This window comes from Papio anubis, chromosome 5 (assembly GCF_008728515.1).
Source record: "Papio anubis isolate 15944 chromosome 5, Panubis1.0, whole genome shotgun sequence".
Taxonomy (NCBI): domain Eukaryota; kingdom Metazoa; phylum Chordata; class Mammalia; order Primates; family Cercopithecidae; genus Papio; species Papio anubis.
The window spans coordinates 3,434,555-3,454,577 of NC_044980.1; the positions used below are offsets into that span (position 1 = coordinate 3,434,555).

At 40.1% G+C, this 20,023-nt stretch overlaps 1 long non-coding RNA gene across 3 annotated transcripts; it reads left to right on the top strand.

Moving 5' to 3' along the window:
* Positions 1-2,358: 2,358 nt before the first annotated feature.
* On the top strand, positions 2,359-19,536 carry LOC103884906. 3 transcript variants are annotated; one of them, XR_001903769.3, is made up of 7 exons: positions 2,359-5,883; positions 7,087-7,290; positions 9,691-9,772; positions 12,408-12,470; positions 14,341-14,549; positions 17,093-17,222; positions 19,066-19,536. It is a non-coding gene; the product is annotated as an uncharacterized LOC103884906 (long non-coding RNA). The 3 variants fall into 3 exon arrangements; XR_647727.4 differs by lacking the exon at positions 7,087-7,290 and having other exon boundaries at positions 2,367-5,883; positions 19,066-19,532; XR_001903768.3 differs by lacking the exons at positions 7,087-7,290; positions 12,408-12,470 and having other exon boundaries at positions 2,372-5,883; positions 19,066-19,529.
* The last annotated feature ends 487 nt before the right edge of the window (positions 19,537-20,023 follow it).

Here is a 20,023-nt window from a genome sequence, read left to right on the forward strand (position 1 = left end):
CTACTGCGGGCCGCATGATCAGGTGTCCTGTGCCTTCCCCTGGCTCACAGGATTCTAGCCCCATTTTCTCCCTTGCAGTTTCTCAAGTGTAACAGGTGTGGTTTCTCTTTTGACTTTGGCAGTGACCGTTTCCTCCGTGAAAATGTTTCTCCCCCGATAACTTCACGATGAATTCCTTCACCTCCTCCACCTCCTTTCTCAGCAAGATCCACACCACCCGTTCAATTCAAAATTGGTGTACATCCCTTCTCCAGCTACAGTCACTCTGGGGTCCCATTTCTTCACAAAGCTTCCAGCTCCTAACATGAGAAAGCATTTGCTTTTCTACCGTGTTGTTGGTGGCTACCTGAGCCCTCCAGAAAGTAAACTCGCTGTGGCCAGAGATCTTTTCATGTTTTTTCCACAAATGGATCCCAAAATCTTCAGTAATATCTGATGTATGGTAGGGGCCCAGAGAACACTGGCAGACTTCTAAAATGATGGAATGATTGACAAAGATGCTTTTTGAGAAAAATGAGAGAGGCGGCCTGCTGTTGCAGAGTCAACCGGCTCCACGTTTTTGTTAGATCTAATGGGACATTGGCTGGCCCTGAGGCTGAAGGTACCAAAAGCAAAGCACAGTTGATTCTGCGCTGGGTAGCGGTGTGAGGAGCAAATGTCCTTGGTGTTTCTTACTTTATTAACAGGGGTACTGTTCAAGATAGGAAACTTTGTAAATAATGACTCTTTATACAACGTCTCTTATTTTAAACTTGGAATGACTTGAGGAGGTCAGACATGCGCATTGTAGGACATTGCTAAAGGGTATATGGCTGTGTGTGTATGGCTTTTCCCATTAAGGTATTTATAGTTGGAGATAAAGAAGAAATATTCTAGGAAAAGAATAAGTAACTTCAACTTAGCAAACTGGCCCTTTTGGTTTTCGTTAAAAACAAGATGTTCGGGTTAGTATGACATCACCTCTATTTATCACATTGTTTCAAGTCTTCCATTTGGAAAAACTGTAACGATGGAGTATCACCAGGAAAGCTTCTATTTTATTATATTATTCTATTTATTCATAAAAATCAGCACAACCAATTTATGATAATTTTCACATATTGTCTTAGTTCATTCAGGATGCCATGGCAAAACACCATAAACTCGGTGCTTCATGAACCACAGAAATTCATTTTTCCTAGTTCTGGAGGCTGGAAATTCAAGGTGACACCATCATCTAATGGTGTCTGGTGTGGCCAGTTTCTTGGCTCATAGATGGGACCTTCTGGCTGTGTCTTCACACGGTGGAAAGGGCAAGATAATTCTCTGGGTTTCTTTTATAAGGTCACTAATTCCATTCATGAGGGCACAGCCCTCCCAAAAAGGCCCCACGTCCTAATACCATCACTCTGTAGGTGGGGATTTCAACATATGAATTCAGAGGGAGGCACAAACACTCAGACAGCAGCACCTATAAAATTATTGATCAGGCACTTATACAATATTTCAACAGCAAGATGAAAGCTACACAATTAAGCAGGTCAGTCCTTTATTTTCATGATGCCAAGCCCATTTGAATTACTTTTAATATATTCATTTACCTATTTTGATATCAGAAGGAATGGGTATCTCATTTGGAGCTCTTATTTTTAATCTGGAAGAAATACATAGAAATCCTGACAGGTATACAGTATGGATAAAGCAGCCAGGCGACACCTTCCTGTACAGAGTGATGATGGCACCATCTGGATTCAGCTTATTTGTTTTTGCACAGAATGTCATAGTTTCCAAATTTCTTGCTAAAAATATTTATATGTTAACCTAATTAGGAAATCACTGAGCTGAAACATTACATAGGTTGGCTTTCATTATAATTTCTGCATAATAATGCTTACATTTTCTAGGTAGTAATTAGATGCATTAAGGATGAATGATTCCGTCCATGCTCATTGAGAGTTTTTTTTTTTTTCCTTCTAAATTTGTGTCAAGGGTCACCTGCTGTGGAGAACAATGAATGTCACCAAGGAAGACAACAGATAAAAGCTTCTGAAATGAATCAATGGACATAGAACAAAAATTTGAATTTTTAAAGTATCCAAGCAGAATACTGATAGAGCAGAATCTTAAATGTATATGTTACTTGTACTGAGAGAAAATAAAATAAGCATATGGATTTACTAAGATAAATACAAGTTTGGATGAATCAAGCATATAATTGATATCACAGATATAGAATTACCAACTATTCTTTCAATACAAAGGTATTTCAATACAAAGGTAGAAGTAAACAGAGGATTTTGTTTTAATCTTGATTATTTTAATCTTGATTATTTTGTGGTTCTTATTTAGCTGCCTTGATCTTCTGAGTCTGAATTACCCCCTCACATCATGGACTGTTACAATCTCTTCATTTTATTCAAACTAGAAAATGTCTGACAGTTTATAATACTTGCATTGTTTTATAATCTTTATGTGAATAATTATTTAAATATATATCAGAGCATCTTGGTTATTAACATTTTTCAGTTTTCTTTTTAGGAATATTCATGTCCATTTTCTTTGTCTTGAATTCACTGCATGCAATTGATATAATTACATCAATCTCTTTCAAACTGAGTTTTCATTAAGAGTTGAGTCCCAATTTTCTGAAGAGTCTCTTCAAAATTCAATCTTTTCTCTCTTACCCATCTGATAGACAAAAAATATTATTTGGAACAATAATTTAAAACAGCATTCTAAGAATAAAATAGGGTTTCCATATTTGGCAAATAAAAATATAGGATGTCCAGGTCAATTTGAATTTTAGAAAAACAACAAACATTTGAATATAAGTATGTTCCAAGTATTGCACAGGGCATACTCATACTAAAAATAAATGTGTTACTTATCTAAAATTAGCATTTAACTGAGCAGTCTGTGTCTTTTTGAGATCCGAAATAAAAAACACATTGTTATTCTTATTTAGATAACACTAGAAGTGAAATACATCTCTTAATATATCACCTACTGTTTTATTTTGAAAACAGTAATCCATGATTTATCACTATGTGATATCTAAATTTGAATGGGAGTTTCAAAGTTTAGTTCATTTTTTCCGAGAGGTAAACATAAAGTATCTGGAACAGATTGAAATAGAAAGCATAGAAAATGTTTTCTCAGTGTGCATGGCTAGAATTGAACAACAGATTATTAACCATGTGAGGTGCAAAATACTGCCGTCACCTCTTAAGGGACTGCGGTGCTCGTGGGCTGCCATGGTCTGGCAAAAAGAGGTGAGGGTTAATTTTACCTGTCAACTTGACCGGGACAAGGGGCGTTCAGATATTTGGTAAAATACTATTCTGCTTATTTCTGTGAGGGCATTTATGGATAGGTTGAACCTCTAAAAAGAGAAACTGAGTAAGGCAGCTTGCCCTCCACAATGTGGGTGGGCCTCATGCAATCAGTTGAAGAAATAAATAGAAGAGAAAGTTTCCTCTTCTCTGAATGCGAGGAAATCCCTCTGCCTGCCGTCAAGCTGGGACATCATATTTCCTGTTCTTGGCTTCAAACTGAAACATCTCCTGGGGTCTCCAGCTAGTTAACCGGAAATTTTTATTTATTTATTTATTTTCTTGCATTTGCAGTTGAGAGAAGTGTAAGAACTGCAGATTTTGAGACGTGGCAGCCTCCATCACCACCTGAGCCCATTTGTTGTATCAAATCTCTTTCTATTTTGTTAACTGAGATTCGCAGGGAGTAGAGCAGAGGGCGGAGGGAGGAGTTAGACTGAATTGCCCCAGGAGAGGCCACAGGTGATCCCATGGTGGCTCTGGCAGTGTAATGAACTTCAGGGTTGTCCCAGTTGAGTCAAGAGGCTAGGTCTTTTTGCCAGAGGTGGTCATTAAATTCAGGCTGACCCCTGAGATGTTCCCTTCAGCCAAGGCCAATTTCTAGGGGAAAAAAAAAAAAAAAAATCGGCTCTTCAGTTCCAGTAGCTCACATCTCTGAGCTGCAGGAATGAGTATCTCAACACCAAGGAAGGTCTAGGTGCCAGAGTATGCCACCCCACCCCACAGGAAATTGTCGGAACACAGTGGCACCGACACAGTGAGTTCATATTTCCCTGTGAGGAAATTCCTTAGCACTAATCAGATTCGCAAAGAGGTCCACAAGGAAGAGCCAAAGCGAAAGCACTCACCTAGATACTGAGTGAGCAATGTAAGAACACAGTGTGCTGTAACAACATAACATACCTGATATCCTTTCTCCAGTCTCACCCCATTTTCAAAAAGTAGGGAGTGTTGCCTACCTCTGCAACTAAGATTTATCAGCATTTATTTTTTCCAATATTGTTTAATTATTTTATCACTGCTAACACTGATCCACAAATTCTGTTCACAATAACATTCATTGAAAGGGAAACAAGATACTAAAAACGTTTCTTTGTGTGAATACATGATGTCATTATAATGAAAATTCAACTTACATTAAGCGCAAACTTGGAAGTGTTCTTGTATTTTCACTTGATTTGGAAAAAAAAGTAAATTAACAGGATAACAGCTGGATATAATAGTACTTCCCTAAAAATGCCCTATTATTTTAAGCACTATTTCCATGTTATATGTACAAATTATCACCATTTACATTTTAATTATATGTGAGCATGCATTTATGGAGAAGAAGAGAACACCCTGAAGATGAAGCCATAAGTTTAAAAGGATGCTCAAATCATTCCCCAGTGAGAATTCCTCAGACCCCATTGCCTCAGCATGCCCTCAGAAGCCACGCATCATTTTGAAGGACTGCCATTAGCCGAGTTCAGCTGCCGCAGCGCATGGGCAGGAAGGATCCTGTGTCTCAACCTCTTGGGTTGAGACCAGCACCCCTCTTGGGTTACCACCAAGTGGAGGACGGTCCCTCTGGAAGAAACGGAAGTCCTCCCTGAGGTCTGGCATCTGCATATGTTGAACCCACAAAAGCCATTGATTATTTTAACCAGGTCCAATTTGTCTTTGAAGGAGACATTTTAAAAAGCAAAAGAGCTTAAACAAACATGAAAGTAATCTAATTCAGACATAAACATGAAAGCTAATAAGATTACAATGAATTGATCTAAATATTACTTAAAATAATTAGAAAAGATTTTTTTTATGGCATGCCATTTCAGTCAGGACACTTATATGTTTCATTAGGAAGCAAGCAGATTATTGCTTTCTATAATATTTTCTTGTTTTTATGACCTCAGAAAGAAGTATCAGTGTGTTCAGACCTGTCATTCAAAGCTTCTCCAAGGTCAATGAATATTCTGCATCTAAAGCAGTTCCAAATGTAGCCAATCCCTTCTCCTTCCTACTGTCTTCAGGCTCAAATGGTGACCTATTCTACAAGAATTTGTTGCTTTCTCCAGACATAATTTCATGGCTATCTTTCCGAGAACAGAAATATTCTATTTTTTATTTTTGTTTTTAAGCCTATAGCAAAAGTATTGAAAAGAAACATCCTACTGACTTGTTAAGAGAGAAACTTTAGGCAAATTAAATTTAACAACGTTTAATCGAGCAAAGAATGATTCATGAATTGGTCAGCACCCAGAACCAGAATCAGTTCAGAGTGGCAGTGGAGCTGTCATGAGGACAGACACACTTATGGACAGAAGAAGGAAAATGGGCTACAGGAACAGCTGGGTTAGTTACAGTTCCGCTTTTGCCTTATTTGAACACAGCTGAGATTCAGCTGCTGTGATTGGCTGCAATTCAGTGGCTGTGATTGGCTGAAACTCAGCTGCTGTGATTGGCTGAGACTTAGCAACCTGTTACAAGAGAAAATGACAACCTGTTTATACCCATACTGTTCACTGTATATGAAGAAAGCATTAGACTGAAGTTAACCTACTTAAGGAGATAACTTTAGGCTAAACTTAAGGTAACAAACTATTGAAGGTGGTAGGTTGTCCTTCAACACACATGAGAAGATTCAGAAAAGCATATGGTAAAAATTTATTTGGTGTCTACTCTGTCTTTAAATCAACACTAAGGCTAAGGGACACCAAGAAATGCACTTTTCATGCGTTTCTTTTAAGCTTTTTTCTCTTTTTCTTCTTTTATTTTGACAGCCTTTGAGTTTACAAGAAGTTAACATTTCCACAGGGTTGTAATTGAATCAGAAACAGAATTTTCTGCAATATCCTATAAATATCTAGACCTGAATGTTGAGTGCTCTGCCTTCAGTTTTTCTAAGTGAGAAACACTATCAAAGCTGCCACAGTACATGGTTGTACTTAATACTGTTTAAAGTCAAAACAAACATTTGACATAAAATGTGTTTGAAGTTAGATGAATCATCCTACTGGGTTAGGGTTGTAGCAAACTTTCCCATTATTAATTAATTTTTCATGCGTCAAACTAAGAGAACAGATTTTTAGTACCTAATGTAACTCATCCCCATAGAACTAAACATTTGGTCCAGAGAAATCATGTAATAATTAGCATATTCATTTTTGATTTTTCTCAGAGAATGTGAGCAAATTAAACAGAGCAGGTAATAGGAGTACTCAATTTAAAAGTCAATATGACAAACATAAAATATTGGAGTTATTAGCAATAATAATAAACCATATTGTACTTATGGTGTGAAAGTAGGCATTTTATTTTCCTTATACTAAATTTACAAATCACAATATAATAACTAATTATAGTTGTTACATTTATTTGGATTGATAGTACATATGTGCTAAGCTCCACATTTTTATAAAGATGCTTGCCTATTGGTTCCTTATAGAAAAAAATGAATCCCTATTTGGAAATGTTAAGTCATTATTAAAAGCTAGCATGAGAATCATGTTATACTCCTCAAAGCTAGCATTAAACAATATTATTTTATCCAACAGTTTCTGAAGGTTAAATCTAAATGTAACTGGAAATGATCAGATCTCCAGGTGTGAGATTTAAATACATAATATGTAAATGTCAAGAAAATGTAAATAGTAATGACATAAAATGCTTTAATGACAATATGTAGTCAGTCTTATTTATCTATTTCAAGGATTCAATACATTGAGAATTGCCTGCAAATCTTTACTGAGAATTATAGCTATATGTTGTTAGTTCTTTATTTCTTAATTTGTAGTACCTTGGGCTGTAATTCACATATGGACAGAGAGCTCACCAAATAATTACCTTTGATACATCTCATATGCTTGGAAAGCAACAGCATCCCTCCGTGTGTACCAGAGCTTCTTCTGCATCCTGAATGGTGCTGTCCATTCCCTACAAGGACAGGCCTGGAGAGGGGCTGTGCCAGAGACCCTCTCTGTACAAAACAAATTCCCAGGTAACAAGTACACCCACAGTCACACCGTGAACACATTTTTAAACCCTTCTATGAAATACAATTTTGTATTTAGTTGCTGTTATAAATTTTCCTAATTCTTCTTTTGTATTTTTTATATAAAGAAGTATGCATAGAAAAAATTAATAAGAAGTAGCAAAAAATAATAACTAGTTTTCCTCCCATTTTTGGGTAGAAAAAATACACATCTGTTGTTAATTCTTGATTTTTTTTGTCCTGATTATCTTTATTGAGGTGTAACTTAGATATAAAAATGCCACCAGTTTTGGAAAATAAGAATATGTTTTGACAAATACATATGATTGTTTAGCCACCACAATTGTGATATAAAGCATTTCCATCCCCCAGGTGTGGTGGCTCACGTCTGTAATCCCAGCACTTTGGGAGGCCGAGGCGGGTGGATCGTGAGGTCAGGAGATCAAGACCATCCTGGTTAACAGGGTGAAACCCCGTCTCTACAAAAAATACAAAAAGACTAGCCGGGCGAGGTGGCGAGCGCCTGTAGTTCCAGCTACTCGGGAGGCTGAGGCAAAAGAATGGCGTAAACCTGGGAGGCAACAGAGCTTGCAGTGAGCCGAGATCACTGCACTGCACTCCAGCCTGGGTGACAGAGTGAGACTCCATCTCAAAAAAACAAAAAAATTTCCATCAAAGTGTTCCCTTGTGCCATACTGTAGTCAACGCCCAATCCCTGATGCTACTGATCTTCTCTCTGTCACTGTAGTTTTCACATTTTCAGGAGCTCACCTAAATGGAATCACACAGTTTGTTCTGTTCTATTGCACTGCTTAGTTGCATTGCACATGGGGGTACAGTCTGACATTTTACACATTGGTTTGTAGTCCTTGTAAGACCTAAACTTCATTTGGGTGAACATTTCTTCGAAGTCAAACAGTTGTACTTGCTCAAACTTTCTCAAGCATATTCACAGCCTTGGTCGTATCTTCTTTTCCAAGTGACATACTCAGATTTCCTTATCACACAGCTCATCATCATTAGATCCTATAACTTGAAATATTAAAACTACTATGACAGATTCCAATGACTAGTTTCTAGACTACAGGCGACACTCATTATTGCTCTTTGAAAATTATTCTTCTTATTAAACCCAACTTGGCAAAAGCGTATAGTGGCCAAAGTAATGAGAAAGGATGACGATGATGATGATGATGAGTTCTCCAGAGTCCTAGAAAATCCAATGGCACTGAAGTAAGAAAGTTCAGGAGATACCCTACACACCCAGGAGGAAGAGCCGTCCTCATTTGGCAAGTACGTCAGGTGCCAGGATGGCAGGCCTGGAATACCCAATCCCTACACTGAGTTCAGAGGTAACAAGGGAGGCCCCCCAGCACCAGAAACATTTTGTGATGTGAAAAGTAACCATTTAAAAGATTTATTCCTCAGATGCCTCATAGGTCCATGTTCCATAGATGAAATCCAATGTTATGACAACATGCTATAACCACTTTTTTTTTTTTTTTTTTTTTTTTTTTTTTTGAGACGGAGTCTCGCTCTGTTCCCCTGGCTGGAGTGCAGTGGCGCGATCTCGGCTCACTGCAAGCTCCGCCTCCCGGGTTCCTGCCATTCTCCTGCCTCAGCCTCCCAAGTAGCTGGGACTACAGGCGCCCGCCACTGCGCCCGGCTAATTTTTTTGTATTTTTAGTAGAGACGGGGTTTCACCGTGGTCTTGAACTCCTGACCTTGTGATCCGCCCGCCTCGGCCTCCCAAAGTGCTGGGATTACAGGCGTGAGCCACCGCGCCCGGCCGCTATAACCACTTTTAAGTAACAGTTGAGAAATTAATCAATGTGGATGTCATTGGCACTATTTTCTATCAATATTAAAAAGCAAAAAGAACAGAAGAACTTTGACATTTACGTTTGAGGCTCTAACGACAAAAGGCAATTATGACAAAGTGGAAGCCTTAAAAATATCCCTGCTACGGTAAATAAGAGAAAGATAAGGAGAATATGAGTTGTAATTGGAAATAGGCCCCCTTTCTTTAAAAAAAAAGATAAAAAGAAGAAAAACAAAAATAAACAGAGCCTCGACATGCAGTAATTGGAGTTGTCATATTTCATCCCATACAATTAAACGTTAAACCCATTTTCTCAGATTGTATTGTTTAATTACAAAAGTAAGTAAATATAATTAAAAAGTTAAATAGATATTGTTAGATGCACAGTCAGCAGAGCACTGAGATATATCAAATGATATTTGAAGACAGTTTCTGTCATTTCAAATGATTACGAAGTATCCTTGTCACAAATGATGAAAATAACTGGGATATTGCAATTATTGGTTATTTTTAATATTTACTCTCATGCTGCTTGAATGTAAACACAAAGAAAATGTCTTTTTTTCCATTGAACCTAAAAATAGGTACCATCCACCCGTCAGAAAAAGTATAGCAGAAAATCTGAAGAAAAGCACATGTTTTTGGAGTCTGGTAATTTTCCTGCAGGTAAGAAGAATACAGCCTTGCAAATGGCTCTCAGAAATCTACTTACTCGAGTAATTCATAGACACCTCCACACTTAAAGTGAATGCTTTGGTTCCAGAATAGATAAAAATTCCCACAATAATGGGACCCATTGTTTTCTTTATGTATGAGATGAGACTAAGCAAAATAACCCACATACGTTGCAATGTATTTTTATTCCTAGAAAAATATGCAATCGCTCCTTGTAGTAATAGTTTATGTTCTCTGGTTGATACCCCACTTTCAGACCTACTATGAGGAACTGATGTGTTCCTAGCAGTGTAGACAGCTCTAGTACCCCTGGAAGTCTCTTTAAGATAATCCACATTCACTCTCAAAACCCATGTGTAAGTTCCATCAGGAGCATGCCCTACACTTTGTAGAAGGACAGCTGCAGCAGCCGCATCCCTAACAGGCAGCTCAGGCTACCATAACCAAATTCTATAGAGTGAGTAGCTTAAAGAAACAAAACTTTATCCTCCACATTTTTGGAAGAGAAAGATCCAGGTTGCAGCTGGCTAGGTTTCTGGTGAGGGCTCTCCTGGGTTGAAGCTTTCTCCATATCCTCACATGGTCTTTCCTTGTGTGGTACAGGGAGAGAGAGAGGGAGAGCATGAGCTGTCTGCTGTCTCTTCTCACAAGGACACGAATTCTATCAGATCAGGGCCTCACACAGATGACCTCATTTAACCTTAATTACTTCCTTAAATACCTCACTCCGAAATACAGCCATACCACGGGTTTAATGCTTCAACACATGAATTTAGGGAGGACACAATTATTGAGACCACAACATTTTGTCCTTGGCCCCCCAAAATTCTTGTCCTTCAAATATGCAAAATACATTTATTTGATTCCATGAGCTCCCAGTTAACTTGTTCCAGCATCAACTTTAATGCTTAAAATTTGGTTTTATCTAAATATCATCTAAATCCCAGATATGTGTGTGATGTGAGGTATAATTTACCCTGTGGCAAAATTTCTTTTTATCTGTGAATCCCAAATGTGTTTCCAAAATATGATGAGATAGGCATAAAATAGATATTCCCTTTCCAAAAAACAAAAACAAAAAAAAACAACAAAAAAAGATAAATCAGAAGGCAGAAGATAAATTGTTTCCAAGCAAGTTCAAATCTGGCAAGACAAATTTCACTAGATGACAAGGCATGGAACTTATCTGCTTCGGTCTCATGCCGTGCCCTAAAGGCTCACTGAGGCAGCAGTATCTCCCTATGGTCCTATTCAGGGACTGCAGAACTGCCCTGCCCTTGAGACTGGGGTGGGAGGGGGGAAGCTTCCTGTCCCATGGAAGCTAAAGAGGTGGCCCCATCCTGTGAAATCTAGGAGGGGCCAGTCCTGCCCCCTGGGCTAGTGGTGAGAGTGGCAGCCCAGATGATCTCTGAATCTTCTTTGAACTATTCCCTTTTCTTAAAGGACAAAGCAGGTTCACAGCTGAATAACTCTGTTGTTTCATCCTATAGAACCCAGAAGTCAGAAAGCCTTTATTTTGGCTTTGTTACCTTTAGTTCAAGCTGGCAGTGTTTCGACCAGTGCAATCCCACTATTTCTGGCTATGCAGTGCTGGCTGATCAAATCCATGAGCTGTTCTTACAGACTCTTCATCAAACAGTTGCTCATCCACACCCTCAGTGCTCTCTTCAGAACAGGTTTCTCATGTTTTGCAATATGAATACACCAATAATTTTTCAAATCCTCAAGTTCTGGTACTTTTTACTTGGCAATTTTTTTTCTCATATATATTTTTCTTCTCATATTTGACTGTAAACTGTAGGAAGAAACCAAGATGCTCCTTCAATGTTTTGTTTAGAAATCTCAGCTCAGCATCCAATAATATCACTTACATGTTATACCTTCTGCAATACACTAGAACACAATTCATCTAAGTTCTTTGTCGCTTTAGGACAAGGATAACTTTCCCTCCAGTTTCTAATAATCTGTTCCTCACTTCCCTGAGGCACCACCAGAATGGCCTATATTGTCCACATTTCTACAGCTCATTCAAGGCGTTTTATTTTTTATTTTTCTAGAATACACCTAAAAGCTCTCCAGCCTCTGCCTGTTACCTAGGTCCAAAGTCACTTCCACATTCTTAGGTATTTGTTACAGCAGCATTCCACTTTTTCTTCCAAAATTTGCATTAGTTGAAATTCTCCTGAGAAACAGGACGAACAGGATATTAAATGTGTTTTCTGCCGAGATCCCTATTCTGTTAGCCTTTTGCACGTAGGTCTTGGTCAGCATCACCTGGCCTCCAGCAATGCTAAGCTTCTAGCACTTCTGAATTCCAGGGACCACATGGTCTAAAAAATCCAAAGATCCATGTAAATGTTATGGGGTGTTTTTACTTTTAACCATTATCAGAATATGGTAGTGCACATTACAGAAACTATATCTTCAAAAATTCTCCACAAATAGTGTTTATATTTTGGGCTCTTTTGTAAGGTTCTATAAATACCAATGCAGGGCTATGGGACCACGGGAGGATATAAGAATGTGTCACTGAGGATGATATGAAAGTGTCCCTATCAGAGTGCCCAGTCTTGTTATACTTCAGTGAGTATGGTTATAACCACAGGAACCCTTTTTGCTGTTATAGAATGAACCAAGAAAGACCAGGTCCTCGACTGAACGGTTCTGCATGAGATCATGTACCTTCCAGGTGACCTGCTCTTAGAATTTTCTCTGGCACTAACTAAGGGTCAGGCTGAAGATGGCACAGGTGTACTGAGATGAACTTTTGGCTGGGTAGAGGTTGAGAGAGGGTTAAACTGGTCATTACTGGGCAGCACGCATGAGAGGTGATAAAAAGTATGTTTGAACAAGGACCCATGAGTGTGATTAAGCACTGTTCTGCAGTGATGGTGGAAGGGATGTTCAGAGCAAGTTGTCTGAAGAGATCACATTTGAGGTGATTTCTAAAAATGAACTCTGTTTGGAAGAAGGTCATCCCACGTAAAAGAGACCGCTTAGGCTAAGGCCCAATACATCTGCAAAGGGGAGAGTGCAGGGTGGGCAGAAGCAGTTTAGCAGGACAGGAGGGAAGACAGAGCACAGAGGGGCATGCACACTGTGTTGACTGGTGAGTACAGAGTGTATCGAACTTACGTTGCTGGAGTGTGAATTTGGCTCGTGTGCACTAGACTATGGTAGCACATACATGCTTCTGACTAAGATGAGGCTTTCACTCTCAAGTTGATGAATGTCTAGAAGGACATATTATCTGCACAGGCACATTATCCCACTGCAGGGTGGCAAGTCCTATAGTAGAAGAGGCTCACCAGGTGACCAGCGTCCCTGGAGCAAACTCAGCAAGAGCCCCCACTCCTTTGTGCCATTACTCTGAGCCAAGTGCTTTTTGTGGCTCTTCCTAGAATGAGCTCGTTTACCTGCCGGGTAGTACTCTGAAGATGGTGCTATTGTTATTTCTCCTCTGCATTTGAGAAGGATCAAGTAACATGTTCAAAGCCACACATCTGGCAAGCAATGAGGCCTAGTTGCAGACCCAGGTGATACTCGCAGCTATGCCATTCCTCTGTACCTCTGGTCTACATGAGCCTCCAGTATCAGAGATTCAAGATGGGTGTCTCTGGAAGTTGGGGATCTAACAGCCTTCTGGAAATGGGCTCAGAGTGATGTAGGATTTTTCTCAGCCCCTTTGTCAGACTCGTGACAGGGGTGAATGTCTACTTGGCCCACTGCACTCAGTTTTTTGCAGGAGGGAGCAGGTGAGCAAGTGAGTGCAGGACCTGACTATCCGCTCTGGGCGCTGGCAGGAGCAAGCTCCATGTGGGGCCCATGGCCAGACCAGGCGGAGGTGTCTGCCACCCCGAAGCCCCAGAGGAAGTGCTACAGTGCTGTCTTATCTCCACTGTCCATGGATGGCTGTGTGTTAACAGCTCAGTTGACTCCTTGCCTTGTCACATGGAGAAGCTGCCTTGCACCACAGCAGGCAAAGGGCTGGTGTGACAGCTTTTTTTTTGGTACTCTTACTCAGTGGATCATGAGCTCTTCTCTAGCATCCAAGAAGAACGAGGCTGTGCAGACACTTGAAAGATGGTGAAGGCAGAGAATTTTATTCAGCAGTGGAAATGGCTCTCAGTGGACAGGGGAGTTGGAGAGGGGACAGGAAGGGCAGGTTCTTTCCCAAAGGGAGGTCGTCATCTTCCCAAAGTCTGGCCATTTCTTCCCCTTAGTCAAGCCATCTGTCTCCCCCAAAGTCGTGTGCTATCTCTCAGAAGTCAAGCTGTCTCCCCCTCTGTCAACTGAGTCTGAGAGTTTTATAGGCACAGGATGGCAGGGGTGAGCTGTAGGTAGTTTTGGAAAAGGCAACATTTGATGGGTAAAAAGATATTATTCCAAAAGGACCAACTGGGAGAGAGGGGGCAAACAGGAATAAAAGTTCTCACCTTGGGCTGCGGATTTCAGGCTACCTTGGCTTGAAGGTGAGGTTTCACTGGGGACCCAGTCCCTGTCTGCCTAGAATTTCTCTGCCTTCTGCCTCTGTTAATAGGTGTACAAATCCTTTGCAGGCCAAGATGATGGAAAAGTCAGTGGTGAGAACCTCAAACCAAAGTGGCAGCCACATTTTCTGCAGCAAGCCTTCCCTGAGTAACTTGACACAGGCAGCATAGCCAGGAAGGAAACCAACAGGTGCTGGCCGTGATCACTGGCCTGGCCCCAGGACCTGGCTGCATACTTCGTGTGCCTCAGAAGTCACAGCTTCTACCTGAGTTTGTAGGTAAGCTGCTTTCCCAGGTCTACAAAAAGTTCCTAGAAGTCAGACAGGGGCTACCCCCTAGTCACAGCCCCTCCTGTTCACTTGAATTAGAGGTTTCCTTAATAAATTCATTTGTTAAATTTATAAAACTGAGACATTAACATACACTTGCGAAGACTAAATAAAGTTACTATTCATATACCTGCAAGGGACCCACATCCCTAGGCCTTGACTGGGGTTCTCCAAGGGCGTGCGCTCATTTCAAAGTCCTGATGCTGCAGCCAGGATCATTGACCACAGGATGTAGGTGGCCCTTGCCCATGTCAGCACCTTTTCCTCTGTGCCTTGTCCTCCACAGCTTACTCAGATGGCTTTTTCATATGCAGCAGTTATTGAAATGGTCTCTGCACACCAATTATAATAACTGCACAGCCTTGAGCTTCCACCTGGGTGAAGTGCGCAAAATGCAATGTGAGAAATATTGAGGTAAAACTCATTATGGCGTTTCTTTAAAAATACTTTCTACAATGTCTTACATCCGTGCTTATGAAAAATTAAAGAGATGAGCAGATCATAGTTTATTTTAGATAGATTTCTTCATGCCATTTGCTCTTGATTTATTTTTCTTTCTTTTAAAGTCTGAATTTTCTTTTTTAAAATATGAAGCTCTCTTACTGGCTTCGATTTTAGAAGATAAGCAACATATATTGTCTGCCAACCTTTCAAGGAAAGGAATTTTTCTATCTGAAACTGCATATTTGATCGTTTTAACCTCATTTTAAAAAAACGTTCAACCTTCTCAGGGAAATTACATTGCATATCATAATTTGATATTACATAACTATGTATTGGCATTATGCTTCTAGAATCAGACCAATTTAAGGAATGTCTTTTTTAAATTTTTAAATGAAGACGTGGTAGAAAAGAGAGGCACGGTGGAACACATCTAGCCCAAACCTTTATGCAGAATGCTTGTCAACTCTGGAAGGGTGACGGCCATTCCTAATGCCATCTGGGGAAAGGGCTATGTTTTATAATTGTGCTAATCTCTTCCCAGCCAGTCACTACTACAGGTTATGACTTTTTGAGGCGAGAGAACCTTAGGTTTTGCCTCAAGCTGGTCGTTAAGTGTTGCTAATGATAGCTTTCCTGAGGAAATTGGAAATAACACGGTGTGATTTAACATAAATATGACATGTCAGGCGCTGACCCCCAAAAATGTCATTGTTGAGGTGGGATAACTTGAATTGCACAGAAAGTATTGCCCTATTTTCAAGGAGAATAGAAAAGGACTCTGACGCCTGAACAAATCTCTCGCACTGCCATTTTGATCAATGGCTCTTCATGGGAAAGGCAGGCTGCAGTGTGCTCTGGATTTTGGCTAGAACTGCAGGATTAAGCTATATTGCTTCTTTCTTACTTGTCCCGGCCACATGCCTAGTCAAACAGGTGTCCTGTTTAGCATTCAGGCCCCTCACATGGGTGCATAGTCTTAGTTAGCAAGAGGTCAGGATGTCCAGGAACATGTGACGTTTTGAAACAAATCACTCCAAGATTTCCATTGCCCACTCCTGCTTCCTAGCAAAAACTTGCATACACTTTCTTTAAAAGAGTTGTGATTTAAAAATTAAATCCCAAATCCAAATAGAAAAACAAAGTGTTACTACTTTAAGATTTTTTATTTACTTATAATTTTTATGAGACATCTCTATGTGATTCTCAAGGAATGAGAGGATATTCAGGAACCCCGAGACAGGAAAAGCTCATGAAGAGTGAACTGGGCTCATTGTTTACTGGATACTGTGTGAAAGATTATATCATCCAAGGTCCCATCTCTCACCAGAATCCACATCTACCTGCTTGGACATATGTGTGCACACATGTTAGCTGTATATCTGTGACCGTAGCAAGGCCCCTCTGAGACTCAGTTTCTTCATTTATTTATTTATTTATTTATTTTTTTTTTTTTTGAGACGGAGTCTCGCTCTGTCGCCCAGGCTGGAGTGCAGTGGCCGGATCTCAGCTCACTGCAAGCTCCGCCTCCCGGGTTCACGCCATTCTCCTGCCTCAGCCTCCCGAGTAGCTGGGACTACAGGCGCCCACCACCTCGCCCAGCTATTTTTTTGTATTTTTTTAGTAGAGACGGGGTTTCACCGTGTTAGCCAGGATGGTCTCGATCTCCTGACCTCGTGATCCACCCGTTTCGGCCTCCCAAAGTGCTGGGATTACAGGCTTGAGCCACCGCGCCCAGCCTCAGTTCCTCATTTATTAAATTTATAAAACTGAGACATTGACATCCACTTGCGAAGACTAAATGTGTCACTAGATGTGAAAGCACCTGACCTAGCATCCAGCATTGGTGAGGCATCCAGTGAATGCCACTTAAATATGAACTACTACAGACCAGTTTTGTTGAAGTAGAAGGGTTGAATTTGTTCATTTGTTCTAAACCTTTAATGCATGCCTATGCTCTTTCAGGTCTTTCATGGTCTGTGCTTACAAAATTTAGCATCATTCAATTAAATGCGTTTCTCAGTAGAAAATCAGCGTGTTTCCCTATGCAGGCTGCCACCAGTCTCCAACGTCTACAGCCAGCATATCCAGGTCACCCTCCCTTGTCAGTACATTTGGATTGAACCCACTGTACAGGAGCAGCATGGTAGGACGGCTGACCTGCAATGCAGAAACCATCATGTAAGAGAATGCTCTTTGCCCATAATTCTCCTTTGTTTTATTTACTTATTTATCTTCATAATAAGGCAGTGTTACCTTTGTAATTTGAAACACTGGAAACGTTGTAGATGTTGTGTATGTAGCTTTTAAAGTGTTATTTTGCAAATGCAAATTAAATCAACTGCTCAATCCAGGTCATGCTAACCGTGAACCATGTCAGAGTCACACTTTCCCAATTGCCTTCTCCTTCATCACTGTTATTTGTTACTGCACTGGGTTGAATGGTTCACACTTACTCAAAACCTCATCATATGACCCTATTTAGAAATGGGGTCCTTATGGGTGTAATCAAGTTAAGATGAGGTCTTTCTGGATAAGGGTCAGCCCTAAATTCAATGGCGAGGGTCTTCACACAACAGGGGAAGACATGAACACACAGAGGGAAGAAGGCTGTGTGGGGACAGTTGCAGAGCCTGGAAGACCCAGCTTTAAGCCAGAAGTTGACAGGAGCACCAAAAGCTGGCAGAGGCCAGGAAGGATTCATCCTTTGAACCCTTGGAGGGAGTGCAAGGCCTTAATTTCAGACTTTGGACTCCAGAATTGTCAGTAAATTTCTACTGTTTTATTATTATTACTATTATTATTATTATTTTACTTTAAGTTCTGGGGTACATGTGCACAATGTGCAGGTTTGTTACATAGGTACACACATGCCATGGTGGTTTGCCGCACCCATCAACCCGTCATCTACATTAGGTATTTCTCCTAATGCTGTCCCTTCCTTTGCCCCTCACTCCCCGACAGGCCCTGGTGTGTGTTGTTCCCCTCTCTGTGTCCATGTGATCTCATTGTTCAACTCCCACTTATAAGTGAGAACATGCGGTGTTTGATTTTCTGTTCTTGTGTTAGTTTGCTGAGAATGATAGTTTACAGCTACATCCATGTGCCTGCAAAGGACATGAACTCATCCTTTTTTATGGCTGCATAGTATAATTTCTGCTGTTTTAAGCCACCTGTTTGTGGTCCTTTTTTATAGCAGCATCAGGAAACTAACTCAGTTCCCAGCTTCAATTTTCTTTCCTTAGACTGCCCCTGCTTATAAAGAGACAGACTTTGGCCCATGAGAGCAGGCCTTGCCCAGAAGTCATGGTAGCTGGGTGTGAGTCTCTCTCCATCTGTTGCCTGCCGTGGGATCATGGGTGGACTATTCAATCTAGCTGATCCTCAATTTCCACATAAATAAAACAGGGCAATTGGAAAAGTTGGCATATAACATTCTACTAATAAACATATAAAACCCTATTAATAGAGATATTTATATATTTCTCAAATGATAAGAACTATATGAAAAACATCTTCATGTTAGACTGAGGTCAAATGGAAAACCATCTTTGATGATTTCTGCAAGTAATTTAGGGAGAATTTAATTTCAGCTATGCCTGCCACCTTTGAAATATATATCATGCACATTTGAATGCGAAGTGTTTGTAAAGCAAAAAAAATATGGTTTCTAATAGCAGGGACATGACAAATGTCTGCTGAAAGCACAATTATAAATTAGTTGTGGATTTCTTGGGCAATGGGGGTGGGGGGTTAATATTGTCATCTGTACCCAGCTGAGTAGTCAAAAAAAAAAAAAAAAAAAACCTGGCCAGTAACTTCAGGAATCAGCAGCTGGGGAGAGTTGACTTAGACTCCGCCCTTTCCTCCTGCCTTCCTGCTGCAGCTTGCAGCAGCTATACCTGGGAAGCCCATCAGATTCAGGCCAGGATGAAGTCAGTGGAGGCGCCAAAGGTAGGCGAGGTCTGTGTCTCTGTTGCCATATGTCTTCTCCATCTATGTCTCTCTGGCACTTCTTCCTCAGCGTGGTTCGTTCTCTTCCTGAGTCCCTCCAGCTGGGGCACCTGACTCGTCATTCATCTGTATGTGCCTGTCTTCCCTCCTTCCCCAGCTCCTGTTGAGGACAGGGGTGCCTTGCTCATCGGCCTGAACAGAAATGAGCTACAGGGATCACCTGTCAATCACGGTGGCTTCTTAGAATGCCCATTTGGGCATTCCCTCAAATAAATGGCAACTGAAACCCTATTGTGACTGAGTAGTTATGCTTCAGAAATTGTCCTCATTCCTTTTTTGTGTTATCCTTATATTGTAAAAAATATATAAATACATGAAAATAAATTCAAATGAAAACCATTATTTTCTCACCCCAACACCAGGTTGTTTTTGTATATTCCCTTCCAGTCTCATCCACACATACACAGATACTTCCCTAAGTTGTAATCAAAGAGTATAAATGTTTCGTATTCTGTATTTTTATTTAGCATAAGCATTTTTCTCTCTTGCTATGCGATTTTGTACACATTTTAAATGACTCTAATATTCTTCCAAGGGGTATATTGGAATTTATCTTTCCATGTATTCACAGACATTTAAATAGTGTTTCTCCAAACAATTAAAAAGTTTTCTTTATGTAGTTCTTTTGAGTTTAGGCTATTAACACTAAGTATACAACTTTAAAACTGCTTTATAACATACAATTTACAATTTCAATTGTGTATTTTAGTAAATAAAGTGTAGTGGACACCTCGTGTCTATAGAAAATGACTCCTTTTTGCTGACATATGGTAGATTATTTCCTTGGACACATTCCTCAGATTGGAATTTCTGCAGTTCAGGGATCAAGCCTTCTGCCACTTTAACACATGTTATGAGGCTCTGTGTTTAGTCTGAATCAATATTCAGGGCCAATGCGATTGCAAATGAGTGATCTTTCTTTACTAAATATTTGTTTATTAGGAAAATAAGAATTAACTATTAAACAT